Raw genomic sequence first — 16,463 nt, forward strand, 5'->3', positions numbered from 1 at the left:
ACACTAAATGCATGTTAGTGTATGGAAATTGTGTTTTCTTATACTAGAATAAAGAAAACTTTAAAAATCCCTTTAATACTAAAACAAGGCAAACAAGTTAAACGCCATCCTTTTGTGTGACACTTAGGCATATTAGGGAACTCATGATGGGATAAAGGTCACCTAACCATTATGAGCAAACTAATATGATTAAGGTAAATTTCGCATACAAGTGGGATAAAGGTCACCTAACCGCTTGTTTGTTAAATTTACAAGTTTACACAAGTAGGACGACTTGATTTGGGAATCATGAACTTAGGGTCACCGAAGCATGAGGAACAAATAGGCGTTGATGGGATAAATATGCCATGCAAAAGGATTGCATGATCCCATAATTTAGAAGTTGCAAAAGGATTGCAATTGTCATTATGACTACCTAGCTAAATCAAATAACGGGATAAAGGTCACCTAACCGAAATTTGATTTACCGTTGGATTCTAATATTTAATATGTCAATTAAAATATAAAAGGGTATTGTTTATTAAATTTAAAATCAATACTTAAATGAACTTTGTTAAATTTTGTAGATGGCCGCTAATAACATCAACAACACGCAAAATGCACCAATTAACTTACACAACCTATCATTAAGGTCTCTCCTCGAGAAAGACAAACTCAACCATACGAACTTTATGGATTGGTTCCGCAATCTTAGGATTGTCCTCAAACTCGAGGATAAGGCGTATGTGTTGGAGGACCCCATTCCCGATCAACCCAACGAGGATGATACGGAAGGCATGGCTTATTGGGATAAGTATTGCACCGATTCGGTGCAAGTCGCTTGCCTAATGCTTGGGACTATGATTCCCGAACTCCAAAAGGATTTCGAGCATCATACTGCATACGACATGATCACGCAATTGAAGGAGATGTTCCTTCAACAAGCACGTGTCGAGCGCTTCGAGACCGTTCGAGCGCTTCATGCATGTCGTATGGACGACTCCCAATCCGTTTCATCTTATGTCCTTAAGATGAAAAGCCTCATTGATCGCGCAAACCGTCTTAATCTCAACATATCCAATGAGCTAGCCACGGATCTTATCCTAAACTCCTTGTCAAAGAGGTTTGACCAATTTGTAATTAATTACAATATGAATGGGATGGATAAGACCATTGGCGAACTTCATGGCATGCTTAGGACGGCGGAAACTAGCATGGGTAAGAGGGCTTCACCCGTGCTAATGATCAATGATGGTGGGTCCAAAGGTAACAACACCTCTAAGCCAAAGGTGGCTAAGAGGAAAGGACCCGCCCATCAAGGTAAGGGAAAGGGGAGGATGGTTACCCCAACCAAAAACAAGAACAAGAAGCAAAAGGTTGTCGGACAAGCAAACCCCAAGGAAGACCCGTGCTTCGGTTGCGGTGAAATGGGTCACTGGAAACGCAACTGCCCGGTCTACCTTAAGGAGTTGAAGGAAAAGAGGGATGCGGGGCAAACCTCAGGTAATATATATATGGTATATATAGAGCTTAGTATTACTTCTTCTAATACATGGGTATTAGACACTGGATGTGGAACTCACATTTGCAATTCTTTGCAGGGGTTCAAAAGAAGTAGCAAGCAAACGGGAACATCAAGTCTCTTTATGGGTAATGGAGCCAAAGTGCAAGTGAAGGCTCAAGGAGACTTTGTATTAAAGCTTCCAAGTGGTTTGGAACTTATTTTGAACAATGTTTTGTATGCACCGGATTTATGTCGAAACATTATTTCAGTTTCCCGTTTAAAACAATGTGGTTTTTATCTTAATTTTGTTAATGATGATATCCACGTTTATTTAGATAATGTATTCTATTTTAAGGCCTCGCCTTCAAATGGAATTTATGAATTGATTCATGATAACACATCATCTAGTAGCTCAATATACCATACTAGCACCAAGAAACTCAAAAGGGATTTGAGTGATTCCTACTTATGGCATTGTCGCCTTGGTCACATAAACAAGAATCGAATGCATACACTTCAAAAGAATGGCCTTTTGAAATCAAATGAACTAGACTCATTTGATGTATGTGAATCTTGTTTACAAGGCAAAATGACTAAAGCACCTTTCAAAGGGACCTACGAAAGGGCTAAGAACTTATTGGGATTAATACATTCGGATGTATGTGGACCCTTTAAGCCCATAACTAGGAATGGTGAAAGATACTTCGTTACTTTCATTGATGACTTCAGTCGTTTCGGATATGTCTACTTGTTAAGACATAAGGACGAAACTTTTGAAGCATTCAAAGAGTATCAAAACGAAGTACAAAATCAACTCAATAAGACAATCAAGGTACTCCGTACCGATAGAGGAGGTGAATACCTAAGCGATGTCTTCCAAGATCATCTTAGAAGTTGTGGGATTATCTCGCAACTTACTCCACCTGGGACACCACAGCTTAATGGTGTATCCGAAAGGAGGAACCGAACCCTAATAGATATGGTTCGATCAATGATGGCTAGAAGCTTGTTACCTCTGTCATTTTGGGGTTATTGTCTATGCTCCGCGGCTCGTATTTTAAATATGGCCCCAGCCAAGAAAGTGGAACGAACTCCTCATGAGATGTGGTTTGGAAAACCTCCATCTCTATCATACTTAAAGGTATGGGGATGTGAAGCTTATCCTAAGCGTTACGTCCCTAATAAGTTGAATGCTCGATCCACGAAGTGTATCTTCATAGGATATCCCAAGGATGATATGGGATATTATTTCTATGATCTATCCGAGCAAAATGTATTTGTTGCTCGAAAGGCTGAATTCCTTGAAACTAAGTTCCTAATGGAAGGAAACAGTGAAAGGAAGATAGATCTTGAAGAGGTTCAAGATCAAGTAGATGATACACAATTGGTTGACACTAGCACTCAACATGAAAATGTTGAGAGTGATCAAATGGATGATCAAAATACACAAGACGTTCGCAGATCTGGTAGGATTAGTAATCCTCCTGAGAGATATGGGTTTCTCATGGATGGTTGCTATGTGGTTGATTTGGATGAACCAATAAACTACCAAGATGCTTTATCAAGGATTGATAAGGATAAATGGCAGGAAGCCATAAACGCTGAGATGCAATCCATGTATGACAACCAAGTTTGGGAACTTGTTGAACAACCTACTGGCTCAAGGCTAGTTGATTGTAAATGGCTTTTCAAAATGAAAACCGACATACATGGAAACTTGGATACATATAAAGCTAGACTTGTAGCAAAAGGTTTCACTCAAACTCAAGGGGTTGACTATGATGAAACTTTTTCGCCTGTGGCAATGCTAAAGTCTATTAGGATATTACTTGCCATTGCTGCTCATTATGATTATGAAATATGGCAAATGGATGTCAAGACCGCTTTCCTAAACGGACATCTTGAGGAAGATGTCTACATGGTTCAGCCTGAAGGTTTTGTTGATCCGAAATATCCTAAGAAGGTATGCAAGTTAAAGAAGTCAATCTACGGATTGAAACAAGCATCTAGAATGTGGAATCATCGTTTTAATGAGGAGGCCAAGAAATTTGGCTTCATTAAAAATGGTGATGAAGCTTGTGTATACAAGAAAGCTAGTGGGAGCACTATCATGTTCCTTGTATTATATGTGGATGATATATTACTATTTGGAAATGATGTTCCGGCAATGCAAGGAGTTAAAACTTGGTTAAGTAAATGCTTCTCCATTAAGGATCTTGGAGAAGAACAATACGTTTTGGGGATTGGGATCTACAGGGATAGATCCAAGAAGCTGATAGGTTTGAATCAAAGTGCATACATTGAAAAGATCTTGAAAAGGTTCAAGATGGAGAACTCTAAGAAAGGTTTGGTACCTATTCAAAAGGGAACACTTCTCAGTTCATCTCAGTGCCCCACCACGAAAGATGAACATGAGAGAATGAAGAAAGTCCCATATGCGTCTGCTATTGGGTCAATCATGTATGCAATGATATGCACTAGACCGGATGTGTCATGCGCTCTTAGCCTGACAAGTAGATACCAGAATAACCCAGGAAATAGTCATTGGATTGCTGTCAAAAGTATATTGAAATACCTTAGGAGGACTAAGGATATGTTTCTTATATACGGGTCTGGTGAGGAGGAACTCGCTGTAAAAGGTTACGTAGATGCAAGTTTCCAAACTGATCGAGATGATTCTCGATCACAATCCGGTTATGTCTTCACGTTAAATGGAGGTGCAGTCTCTTGGAAGAGTTCAAAACAGGATGTTGTTGCTTTATCCACTACAGAGTCGGAGTACATCGCCGCATCATTGGCAGCTCAGGAAGCTGCATGGATGAAGAAATTCATCGACGACTTAGGAGTAGTCCCTTCCATTCAGGACCCTCTTGAGATCTTTTGTGATAACGAGGGTGCGATTGCTCAAATCAAAGAACCTCGTGCTCACCAAAAGACCCGTCACATTGAGCGGAGATTCAACTACATAAGGGATGAAGTTGAAAAGGGAAAGATATGTATTCGCAAAGTTCACACAGATCTTAACATAGCGGATCCACTCACGAAGCTCTTACATGGATCAAAACATGCAGGACATGTTTGTGCTTTAGGGCTTCGATATTCTAGTGATTGGTCATGATCTGTTTTAAGTATTGTAACGGAACGAAATTGTTCAAACTCATTAATATAATTATGGCATTAATTTATTTTGAGTTATGTTCCTATTTTGCATATTTTATCCATGAATAAGTAATTATTCTAAATTCCGTAGTCGATCACATTTGTGGGAACAAGTGTGAGGTTTAGACTATTATGAACTTGGATTGGTATAAATTCACGGGATGAATATGGGGCAAGGTTGCAACCAAGGTTCATAGATATTTGTGGGATACAAATATTGGAAGACCCGCCCTCAAGATTTACTAAATAGAGCCTTTGTGGTTGATCGCATGTAATCTTGAGTAAAGGCGAATATCATTGTATCCTCTGACCTGAGATACATATTGGGTTCGGATATTTACCAAATATTGTGCCTTGATTCTTTCCTTCGCTATTCTGAAATATGGTAGTTCATAAGGAAGAGCTCAGGTATAATGCAAGGTATATATTTAGGACGTGTGTAGTCAAGATGGAATTTGTCCCTGTTATTCGTTGAGAGTCAGATGTCTAAGGCCTGATAAAGTTAAATCTAGAAGAGAGTGATCACTCTGTGTCTCTTGGATTTAACATGACATCTAGGACAAAAGGATGTGATGAAAGATTCACCTATTCATATTCGAGATGGGAACTCGAAAGGGATGATGTTATTGAATGGCACAAAGTCATAACATATTGGGAGTGATGGACGGTTGTTAGGTGGTATCCATCACTTGCATTAATTTCTTATGTTTCTCGTGCAAGTGGGAGATTGAAGGTATTTCGTGTGCCCGAGAGACATATTAAATCAATGTGGCTAATATGTTATGATCCAAGTCGGGTCATACCCAATAACAAACTTACCGACACCTTAAACGTATTTAATATTGACGATTGGCTCGTTAAATAAATACGCGACACTTGAACTTTAGAAAATCGGTTTTCTAAAATATAATCACTTGAGATAAATTATTTGGATAATTTATATACATTATGAATTTAATTATTTATAGGTTTAAATAATTATATTGTGTTATATTTTGTAAATGGTTTATAAAATATGCAAGTAACTTACAAAATATTTGGCATTTTGTAACAAGCTTTTATAAAACAAAAATACAAGTTTTATAAAATAAAACTAAACCCACCCCACATGGTGGACGGTTTTGGGGAGTCTCCAAGGTCCTCCCATGCTTGTTTCCTTGTTACTTGTGTTGGCACAAGTTCATATATGCATGGGTCATTCAAATACCAAAGTATTCTTTGACTAAAGCCTAGAAAACAAGTGAAAAACACTCTCTTCTTCTTGATACAGCATTCTGGCCGAATTTTTTAGGTAAAAAGGAGTGTGCTTGAGTTTGTTTGAAAGCTTATCTTCAAGTGTCAACAAATCCTAACTATAGTATTAGGTGTTGGGCAAAGTTTGGGGTATTATCTCTTGAGGTTTCATGCTTTTGAAGCTTGCATTCTCATCATCTTTCTAGTTGCTGCTGTCCAGTTTTTCAAGTGCAAATAAAAGAGTATTGAGCTTGGTTAATTAGTTAGTTAAGTGTCTAAATTTTAACTAACTTAAAGGGTGGTGTTGGTGTATCAAAGGATTGGGTTTTACACACTTGTTCATCATCTTCATCATCACTTATTAACCTCCTAACTTGGAGAAGGTATATCCTCTTTACTAGCTCTTTTACTTTGTAAGCATATTTTCTAGACTTGATATGGTTTTGGAATTCATGTTTAAAAGGTTAAACTTCATATTAATTAGTTTATAAATATGCTTCCGCTTAATCTTGAAATCGGGTTTTGACATATATGTTCATGAAACTTGTTTATATGATGAATTCCAACAATATTATGCGTAATATAGATCATGTATGTTAGGTGTTATGTATGTTGTATGACGTTATCATAAAATATGTATGCATGTGGTGGTTATTTCTATAACAATCATAACTGTCATGTTATTACTCATAGTGGTTACTGACTATTATTTTAATGGTTAATCTTTTCGTGTTCGATCTATTCCTTTATAACACTGGTATTTTTCTTAGTACTAACGATTGTGTTATTCTGTTTTGAAGATCATGCCTCCTAGAGAATCTGCATGCATTTGGGCAGTTTTTTATGAAAAAATTTATGAAACTTTGGCTTGCATTCGGTTTTTGAATAATTAATACTTGTGGGTTGTTGACAATGTTTTTGTGTCAACTTTGGATTATTAATATGTTGGGTTACTTTTAAACTACTTATTTTGGTATGCTTTCCTTTTTGGGAAACTTTTGATATAAAAGAATGCAATGTCATTTATTAAATTCATTTAAGTTCGATCAAGCTGTGGGACCAAGTGACGGAGCCGTTAAGTGTTTTGACGGGGCCAACGTCTTGTTACCGAAGGGATAGCTGTTGCTATGGCAGCGAATGCTAATGCGAACAACAATCAGGTGGGATGCTCCCACAAAACGTTCATGGCTAGTCACCCACAGGAATTCAGTGGTACAGAAGGACCCATAGGACTTACCCACTGGTTCTAGAAAATCGAGTCTATTTTCAGGGTTAGTCGAGTCTGAGAGGAGGACAAGGTTAGTTTTGCTAGCTGCACTTTGAAGGATAGTGCATTGACCAGGTGGAACAACTTGGTTAACAGTTTGGGAAATGATGTGGCGTATGGTTTAACTTGGAATAATTTCAAGGAAAGAATGATCACCCGCTACCGACCTAGGGTGAGCTTAAGAAGTTAGAGGTTGAACTTAAAAACTTGAAAATGAAGGGCACCGAATTAGATGCCTACGAGCAGAGATTCTTTGAGTTGACTTTGTTGTGCCCTAATGTTTATGCCGATGAGAATCTTAAGATTGAAGCTTACATTGATGGGTTGTCTGAGAAAATTGAACATGGAGTTGAATCTAGTGAGCCCTAGACTATTGAGGCCGCGATGTCAATGGCTCATAAGTTGAATGATAAGATCTTGAGAAGAAGCAAGGCTGCTGTAACCGAACCCAGTGTAGAGGCTGTTAAGAAAGCTGATAATGGGATAATAACCGCAATCAAAACCAGAATCAGCAGAAAAAGTAGGATACTTCTGGTTCGAATAACCGCAGTCAGCGTGTGTGTCTACGTTGTTACAAGGCTCATGATGGTTTCTGTAACGTGACTTGCAAGAGGTGTTCCAAACAGGGACACTTTGCTAAGGATTGTACGGTGCTTCTGCCGGGTTCTGCTACTCCTGCTGCAGGTGGTAATAATACTGGTAATAGAGGTGGTAATGGTAATGGTAATGGAAAGTCGAATAATGGTGGTAATCCGAAATTTTGTTACGAGTGTGGGAAGCCGGGGCATTTCCGTGATGCCTGTCCCAACAAGAAGACTGCAGAGACTGCGCGTGGTAGAGCGTTCAACATTAACGCCAGGGATGCTGAGGAAGATCCTAAACTTGTTACTGGTACGTTCTCGGTCAACGATTTATCTGTTTATGTACTATTTGATTCAGGGGCTGATTTGAGTTTTGTGTCGAGTAGATTAAGTCCAACAATCAAAACACCGTTAACACCTTTAGACAATACTTATGTTGTTGAAATAGCTAATGGTAAGGTACTCACTGCTAAGATTGTGCATCGTAAGTGTAACATTAGTTTAGCTGGTAGAGATTTTGAGATAGATTTGGTACCGGTTGAATTTGGTAGTTTTGATGTTGTTATTGGGATGGATTGGTTATCTGCGAATCGTGCTGAGTTTGTGTGTTATGATAAAGCTATTCGTATTACTAATGTGGTTGAAGAGCCGCTGATGGTTCTTGGAGATAAGAGGTGCCAACAGTTAAATCTTATTAGCTGTCTGAAGGTTCTTAAACATCTTCGCAAAGGCTGTCATGCTATTCTAGCCCATGTTGTTGATTTCGAAAGAGAAACGAAGAGTGTTAGAGATGTTCATGTTGTTAGATATTTTCCCGAGGTATTTCCCGAAGATTTACCTGGCCTTCCGCCGTAACGCGCGGTAGAATTTCAAATTGATCTTGTTCCCGGTGCTGCTCATGTAGCACGTGCTCCTTATCGTCTTGCGCTTTCTGAACTTCAAGAATTGTCAAGTCAACTCCGTGAGTTGTTAGACAAAGGTTTTATTCGTCCTAGTTCGTCCCCTTGGGGAGCTCCTGTTCTGTTTGTTAAGAAGAAGGATGGTTCTTTTCGTTTGTGCATTGATTATCGTGAGTTGAACAAGCTTACTATTAAAAACCGTTATCCTCTTCCGAGAATTGATGATCTGTTCGATCAACTTCAGGGTTCATCTGTTTATTCAAAAATCGATCTTCGTTCCGGCTATCATCAGTTGCGTGTTAAAGAATATGATGTTTCGAAAACTGCTTTTCGCACCCGTTACGGTCACTTTGAGTTTCTTGTTATGCCGTTCGGATTGACGAATGCACCTGCTGTGTTCATGGACCTCATGAACCGTGTGTGTAGACCCTATCTGGACAAGTTCGTTACTGTGTTCATCAACGACATCCTTATTTATTCGAAGAGTCATGAAGAGCACGAGGAACATTTGAAGTTAGTGCTTGATCTGTTGAGAGAAGAAGAGTTGTACGCTAAGTTCTCTAAGTGTGCATTCTGGTTACGAGAAGTTCAATTCCTTGGACACATTATTAGTAAGTAAGGGATTGAAGTTGATCCTGCTAAGATTGAGGCAATTGAAAAGTGGGAAACTCCGAAAACTCCTACTCAGATTCGTCAGTTCCTAGGATTGGCAGGTTACTATCGAAGGTTTATTCAAGATTTCTCTCGTATCGCAAAACCTTTGACTGCTTTAACGCATAAAGGGAAGAAGTACGAGTGGAAGGATGAACAAGAGACTGTTTTTCAGATTTTGAAGAAGAAGTTGACTACCGCTCCGATATTGTCACTACCTGAGGGTAATGATGATTTTGTTGTTTATTGTGATGCTTCGTGTGACAACCCGTAAATTTCCGGCAAAATTTAAACAAAAATCTTTATATGATTTCATTTAACCTCGACTAATTCCGACGATCCACGAACAATTATTCGTAAATAATTACGCATTAATTTGATATATTAATATTATTATTATTATTAATATCCTTTTTAAACAAGATATCAATAATTAATATCTTTATTATCAGTATTGTTATTATGAATAAAAAAATATTGACAAATATTCTTGGAAAAGTAGTAAATCAATTTGTTTATTTTTAAAAAAATATATATAAAAAAATCCTTAAAATAAATGATTTTTTTAATAAAATAAATAAATAAATAAATTACTTTTTAATTAAAATTATAATGGAAAACTACTTTTATTATTTTATTTTGTGCATTATCTCATGACCTAACATTTAACACTTTTGAATTTTAAAATCCCATAAAAAATTAAAATATTTTTTTTTTCTTTTAATTATTTTATTCTTTTTACCTAATTTTTTCAAGTATAAATACCCCTCATTTCTCATTCAAACTCACACCAAAATTTCTCTCATTCTCTCTTTGAAGAATTACTACTAGTAAGTATTTTTTTCTTACTTTTTACTTTTTACTTTTTACTATTTACTTCGGTTTATTATTTTTTTACCGAAACATGTAAATAATGTTTTAATTATATGCAATTAAAATTAAAATAAATAACATGTTATAATTAGTAATATATGTTACTAAAAATTATAAAAGTATTTTTATGAATTAATATATAGGAGTTATAATTAAAATCGAATTAATGAATATATATGTATATACGCACCTAACGTGAAGGTTATAATTAAAGATAGCGTACAAATACTACAAACATCACCGCTACTTGTGGCCTAGGGTGATCCTTGTTACCATTATGGGACGCTTGTGGATCTCGAATGCCAAGACTTAGATTCTGGTCAAGAGATCCTGGGCCGCTCGGTAACAATAGATCATTCGAGTGACTTGCATGTTAGCGACGAAGTTTGGGCGAGATTGTACCACATCTTTGTTAAGAATTATAACACGAACATTCTTAAACTAGAAGCTTACTATAAGTGGAAGTTTTTCATAAATAGTAGGTTTCCAAAAATAGAATTTTTGAGAAATAGGAACTTTTCTCGAAAACCGTCACTGTCAATATAGTTGCTATATTAATAAACATATTTTATGTCAAGTTAGATATTAACTAATCAAACGTTATATCTCAAGGTTGATATCCAGATCACTTACTTGCTTTACTTTCATTCTTGCGTGGAATACTTCAACTGCTATTTAATGTGAGATTCATATGATCCCTTTTACTCTTTACATTTTTGGGCTGAGAATACATGCGCAACTTTTATAACTGTTTTACATGTATCAACTATTAAACTATGATATGTTGGGCTATGACCAGCAAGTCCCCAACCGACAAGTATAAACGATAACTTGTTACGGGGCAAACTTGAAAGTCTAGTCTAAATATCAATACCAACTGTTAAAACTATGCTATACCCGGCTATGTCCGACTAAGTCTCTACAGTGATATTTTTAATTGCTGCGGCATTCTTAATTATTGGGGATAGGCCTATCGGGAGTAACGTCCCCGATACATTTGACTAAGTCTTTGTATTACTTGATAATGAAATTAAACGACAAGGACAGAACAACTTGTCACGGGGCAAACAACGTTTAGTCTAAATATCACGCACTGGCATAACTTTTTGATCCAGTGGGAGATCAACTTGACTGGATCTAAGTGATCTACTTATGAAAACAAATCTTGTGGTCTAACACTATTACTGAAATCATTATTTATGACAAACCTATGAACTCACTCAACCTCGTGTTAACTTTTTAAGCATGTTTATTCTCAGGTACTTAAGTATTGCTTCCGCTGTATATCTGCTGCTTTGATGATGATTGCTTGCTATACTTGGAGTCTTCATTACATATCATATCAATTAAAGACATTTAATGTTATAAATACAATGTAATCTATTTATCTTCCGCTGCAAAACTCAATAAAACGTCTCATATAGAGTCGTTCTCATTTATACAACTGTGATTTGATATAATTAGTCACAAATACCCCAGGCCCTATTTGGGGGTGTGACACTTCGCGTCAAGGCTTTGGTTGTGTTTTGATGCAACGAAAGAAAGTTATTGCGTACGCATCACGTTAGTTGAAGATTCACGAGCAGAACTATACAACTCATGATTTAGAGTTGGGGGGCCGTTGTTTTTGCACTTAAGATTTGGAGACATTATTTGTATGGGGTCAAGAGTACTGTGTACACAGATCACAAAAGTCTTCAACATATCCTCGATCAGAAACAGTTGAACATGAGACAACGAAGATGGATTGAGATGTTGAATGATTACGATTGTGAACTTTTGTATCATCCGAGTAAGGCCAATGTTGTGGCTGATGCATTGAGTCGTAAAGAAAGGGCTGAACCTCGCAGGTTTAGGGCCTTGAATATGAAAATTAGAACAAACCTCGCAAGGCAGATTCTTGAGGCACAACAAGAAGCCTTAAAGGAAGAGAATTTTGTGAAAGAGAATGTAAGAGGTATGGCTAAGAAATTTGAGATTCGAGTAGATGGTACTAGGTACTTTGCAAGACGTCTTTGGGTTCTGAAGTTTAGTGAACTGCGACAACTTGTTTTGGATGAGGCTCATAAGTCTAGGTACTCTATTCATCCTGGTTCAGGAAAGATGTATCATGATCTTAAGGAGCTGTATTGGTGGCCAAATTTGAAAGGTGAAGTGGCTACGTATGTGGCTAAGTGTTTAACCTGTGCTAAGGTTAAAGCTGAACATCAAAAACTGTCTGGACAGTTGGTACAACCCGAGATTCCCGAGTGGAAGTGGGAAGGAATTACGATGGATTTTATTACTAAGTTACCGAGAGTTGCGGGTGGCTATGACACTATTTGGGTGATTGTAGATCGACTCACTAAGTTGGCTCACTTTTTGCCGATTAGGGAAACAGATTCAATGGAGAAGCTCACTCGTTTGTACTTGAAGGAGATTGTTTCTAGGCATGGTGTTCCTGTATCCATTATTTCGGACTGAGACAGTCGATTTGTATGGAGGTTTTGGCGATCTTTACAGGAAGCCTTGGGAACTAGGTTAGATATGAGTACCGCTTATCATCCCCAAACGGATGGTCAGAGTGAAAGGACCATTCAGACGTTGGAAGATATGTTGCGAGCGTGTGTTATTGATTTTGGAAATGGGTGGGATAAATATTTGCCGCTAGCTGAGTTTTCCTATAACAACAGTTATCACGCAAGTATTCAAGCCTCACCATTTGAAGCTCTGTACGGTAGGAAGTGTAGGTCTCCTGTCTGTTGGAATGAGGTTGGGGATGCTCAACTCACAGGTCCAGAAATTATTCACGAGACTACCGAGAAGATTGTACAGATTAAGGAAAGGTTGAGAACTGCTAGAAGTCGGCAAAAGAGTTATGCCGATAGGGGAAGGAAAGATGTGGAATTTCAAGTTGGTGATCGTGTTATGTTAAAGATTTCACCTTGGAAGGGTGTGATCCGTTTTGGAAAAAGGGGAAAGCTAAGTCCTCGTTTTGTTGGACCGTTTGAGATTGTTGAGAGAGTTGGGCCGGCGGCTTATCGTTTGAAGTTGCCACAAGAACTCAGTGCTGTTCACGATGTTTTTCATGTATCGAACTTAAAGAAGTGTTTGGCCGAAGCTGATAAGACTATTCCTTTGGAGGAACTTCATGTTGATAAGCAACTACACTTTATTGAGGAACCTATTGAAATTATGGATCGAGAAGTAAAGACTCTTAAGCAGAGCCGAATTCCTATTGTCCAGGTTAGATGGAACGCCAGACGCGGTCCCGAGTTCACTTGGGAGCGTGAAGATCAGATGAAGCAAAAGTACCCACATTCGTTCCCAGATGCTGAGCCAACCCCTGCACCTGCTTAAATTTCGGGACGAAATTTCCGTAACGGGAAGGTACTGTCACGACCCTACTTTTTCCGTTATCTTTTACCATTAATTATTTAATGACCGTTAACTGTTAATTGGGTTACGTCATTTCATGACCTATATTATTATATTAGTAATAATATATTAATTATTATGTGTTATGTGAATATAAGTATTCATATTTTAAAACGTACGTTTATACGAATCGCGGATTTCTGTCCGGCGAATCTTTTCGGTTTTCAAACCAACGGTCGCGTTTTTGGGATATTTAAATCCTAATTATTTTAAATATGATATTTTAAGATCATATTATTATATAGTGTATTTATATTTATTTTTCGTCGCGCGTTTGTTATCTTTCCGAATTTTTAATCGCGTAAGTGCGTTTTCGCGTTTCGGGACTCGTTCGGGCTTTCGGGCCATCAGGAAATATACATTAAGTGAGATGGGATAGTGGGGCCCACACCACTCCCTTTGGATCGGCCAAAGCTAAGGGGGAGTATACTCCCCTTGCTTCTCATTTGTTTCCTCACAATTTTATTTCACAAATAATTCCTAAAACCTAAATTGCATTTTTTTCTCTCCTCCTCCCTCCCTAGCTGTCGCCATTCAACACCATAACAACATCATCTTCAACAATTTTCATAGCTTGGATCAAGGATTGTTATACATCAACGCGTTCCTCGTTCCGTTCTCTACGCGATTACACTTCTTGATTCTTGATTAGGGTATAAACCCTAACCCTAGAACTTTCAATTTTTTTATTTATTTTCTGTATTTTGATGATTATTTAGTAGTATGATGTTTGTGGATTATTGTAATGATGTTTGTATGCATAGAAATACTCATAATCACATGTTTTCGGTTTGTTAAATTCTGTACAGCAGCTTGTTCGTGTGTTCCTGACTATGTAACTGATGTTGATCATAAAATAAAGTATATAAATGAGTTCCTCTCATCAAGACATTAATTTTAGACTCCGGATTCATGTCGTTTCGATTCCCGGAACCCTAATTATGATCAAAATGGTATTTTGTTAAGATTGAATGTGATTTTGGTATGAACCAGGTTTGGTCCGATTTTGTGACCATATTTGGTGACTTTAGGGTGTGTTAGTGTGTTAGGACTGATGGTGGGGTGAACTTTCATGTTCGGGTCATCTCAATCCGAGCCACGAATCACCCGTTACGTCCAAAACACGTTTTTGATTGAATTGAAGTTGCAAGTAGTGTGTTGGCTGTACATCATGACTTTTGGACTATTATTAGGGTGTTCTTGAGTGTACTAAAGTGTCGGGTGGTTTTCTTAGACGGAGATATATGTAAGGCTCGCCGAAAACCGACACCCGGGGCTCAGGATACGACCCGATGAACTTTTGATTTAAAACTTTTGACTAATTATTAAACTTAGGATATAAATAATGGATTTCATTATAATTTAATTATTTATGATAAAAAAGGGTAATTATTATTAATTACAACTTATGATATATATTTATTATATCATTTAATTAATATTTATGATTTAATTAACCTTTTAATTAAACATATGATTAATAATACTTCATTATTAATGGAAAAATACTTATGATAAGTATTAAACTTATATTATGAGATTATTATAATAAGACTTATAATAAGGATTAAATAATTATTTAATTATTATAAGACTTAGTTATTATTTAATTATAATTTAATTATTAAATACTTATGATTTAATAATTATAATTAGAAACTTATGATATGATTAATAATTCATTATTAATTAATAATACTTATGATATGATTTAAAATTTATTATTAATTAATAATACTTACATTATGACTAATATTTAATTAATTCATTAAATACTTATGTTATATTGATTATATCGTTTAAACTTATATTAACTTTAATAATTCATTTTAATTTAATTAAACTTATGTTATGATATAATTAGACAGATTTAACTTTAATAAACGTTATAACTTATATTATTATTATAACTTACACTTTTAAAATTTACGTTGACTATGTTTGACCAAGGTTGACTTTTGAGTTGACTTTCGGTTGACTTTGACTTTCAGTTGACTTTTGTTGACTTTCTAATTAAGGAAACTTTCCTAACTTATAAACTTTCCAAAAATAGAAACTTTCCAAAAATAGAAACTTTCCAAAAATGGAAACCTGCTAAAAATAGAAACTTTCTAAAAATAGAAAGTGTGTGTCCGTAAGCTGTTCCAATCAAACCGATGCATATTGAGTATTGTTCTATGACTACTTGCAACATGTACAATAGCTATCATACTAAGACTTGACCTAAGTTAGTTATTTATATCGACCTGCTTTATTTATAGGTCGGCGTTGTGATCATTCCTGATCACTGTACTACATTTGATGTTCGCTTAATTGTGTTGGTTACTTCATTACTTTTAAGGTGAGTTATAGTCCCGTTTTTACATACTTTTCGAAGTATATTTTTGGGATGTGATTACATGCATTTTATTTCATGTTTAGACACAAGTGACAATTAAATTTAAATTATTCATTGTGAGTTGGACAAAAATATTCCCTAGTCTGGTAACTGTAATCATTGGTTTCTACCGGTGAACGCAAATCCTACGGATAGATCTATCGGGTTTGACAACCCCATTTTGAGCTAGTCGCGCTAGCAATTTATAATCGAAATGTTTAGTACTTCGTATTTTGTTGTAGATACACTGTCCAGTGTATATTTTTATTGTGTTTGGCAAGGGTAAATAAAGGGTTAAGTGATTACCAGGTGGCTCATTGATAATGGAATGATTTTTAATGTTTACTAACATTTTTAAATCTTGTGGTCTAAAGTTTATTCAATTATTTAAACCTATAATTCACTCAACCTTTGTGTTGACAGTTTACTCGCATGTTTTCACAGGTACTTGAGTTTATGTGATGCTTCCGCTGTGTTTAGAAGAGTCTGCATGCATTTGGGCAGATTTTTATGAAAAAATTTA

The sequence above is a fragment of the Rutidosis leptorrhynchoides genome, chromosome 9 (assembly GCF_046630445.1).
Source record: "Rutidosis leptorrhynchoides isolate AG116_Rl617_1_P2 chromosome 9, CSIRO_AGI_Rlap_v1, whole genome shotgun sequence".
Taxonomy (NCBI): domain Eukaryota; kingdom Viridiplantae; phylum Streptophyta; class Magnoliopsida; order Asterales; family Asteraceae; genus Rutidosis; species Rutidosis leptorrhynchoides.